This window comes from Protomyctophum bolini, assembly GCF_963924005.1.
Source record: "Protomyctophum bolini genome assembly, chromosome: 22".
NCBI classification, from domain to species: domain Eukaryota; kingdom Metazoa; phylum Chordata; class Actinopteri; order Myctophiformes; family Myctophidae; genus Protomyctophum; species Protomyctophum bolini.
The window spans coordinates 35,168,047-35,168,953 of NC_137883.1; positions in this window are offsets into that span (position 1 = coordinate 35,168,047).

Below are 907 nucleotides of genomic sequence, written 5' to 3' on the forward strand. Positions count from 1 at the left end.
TTGAAAAATCTTGCTTCTGGGGGGGGGGGGGGATCCCCCTGGAATAACATATTTTCAGATGGGGGTCCACGGCCAATTACATATAATTGTGGTGGTCCTTGACGTGAAAAGGTTTGAGAAAAGATTCAGAAAAGTTTTTCAGAAAACTGTCATGATTTAGAAGACATTTTTAGAATCTATAGTCTTCGGTCTAAATGATTTAAGTGTAACTGTGTTTGATGCAGAGTCAGAGATCGCAGGGTCAGTCGGTGTGGGAGGTACATTCCATTCTTACTATTCATCATAGCCTCTTCATTACTACAGTGTAGGTTCTCAAAGTGGGGTCCGGTCCCCAACAAAGGTACTTAGTACGGCATCTCAACCTTTATTTCTTTTTTTTTTTGTTGACATTTTTATTCCATATAAAACACACTTACTGGTTATACACCAGTAAGACTGGTGTATAACATATAACCTACATGTTATACACCAGTAAGACTGGTGTATAACATATAACCTACATGTTATACACCAGTAAGACGCGCAAACGCGGGAAGCGAACAAAGCTCGTACATATTTGGGTTTTGGACGTATAGCTGCTTTGGGGACTCCTTATATGGTTATGGCTGAGTCATGGTGACGTAATCACTCAGCTCCATATATGGGCACAAAAGCGGGACAGACAGACAGACAGACAGACAGACACACAGACAGACAGACACACACACACACACACACACACACACACACACACACACACACACACACACACACACACACACACACAGACATGATCTGCTAGGTCTCATAGTAAGTGCTCACTGCATTCGCAATAAGTACATGCATATACATATAATTACCGGTAGATGCATTTCATGGTAGTCAGTTTGGATTTTTCTCATTTTTTAAAACCCACCAGTTTTCCCCT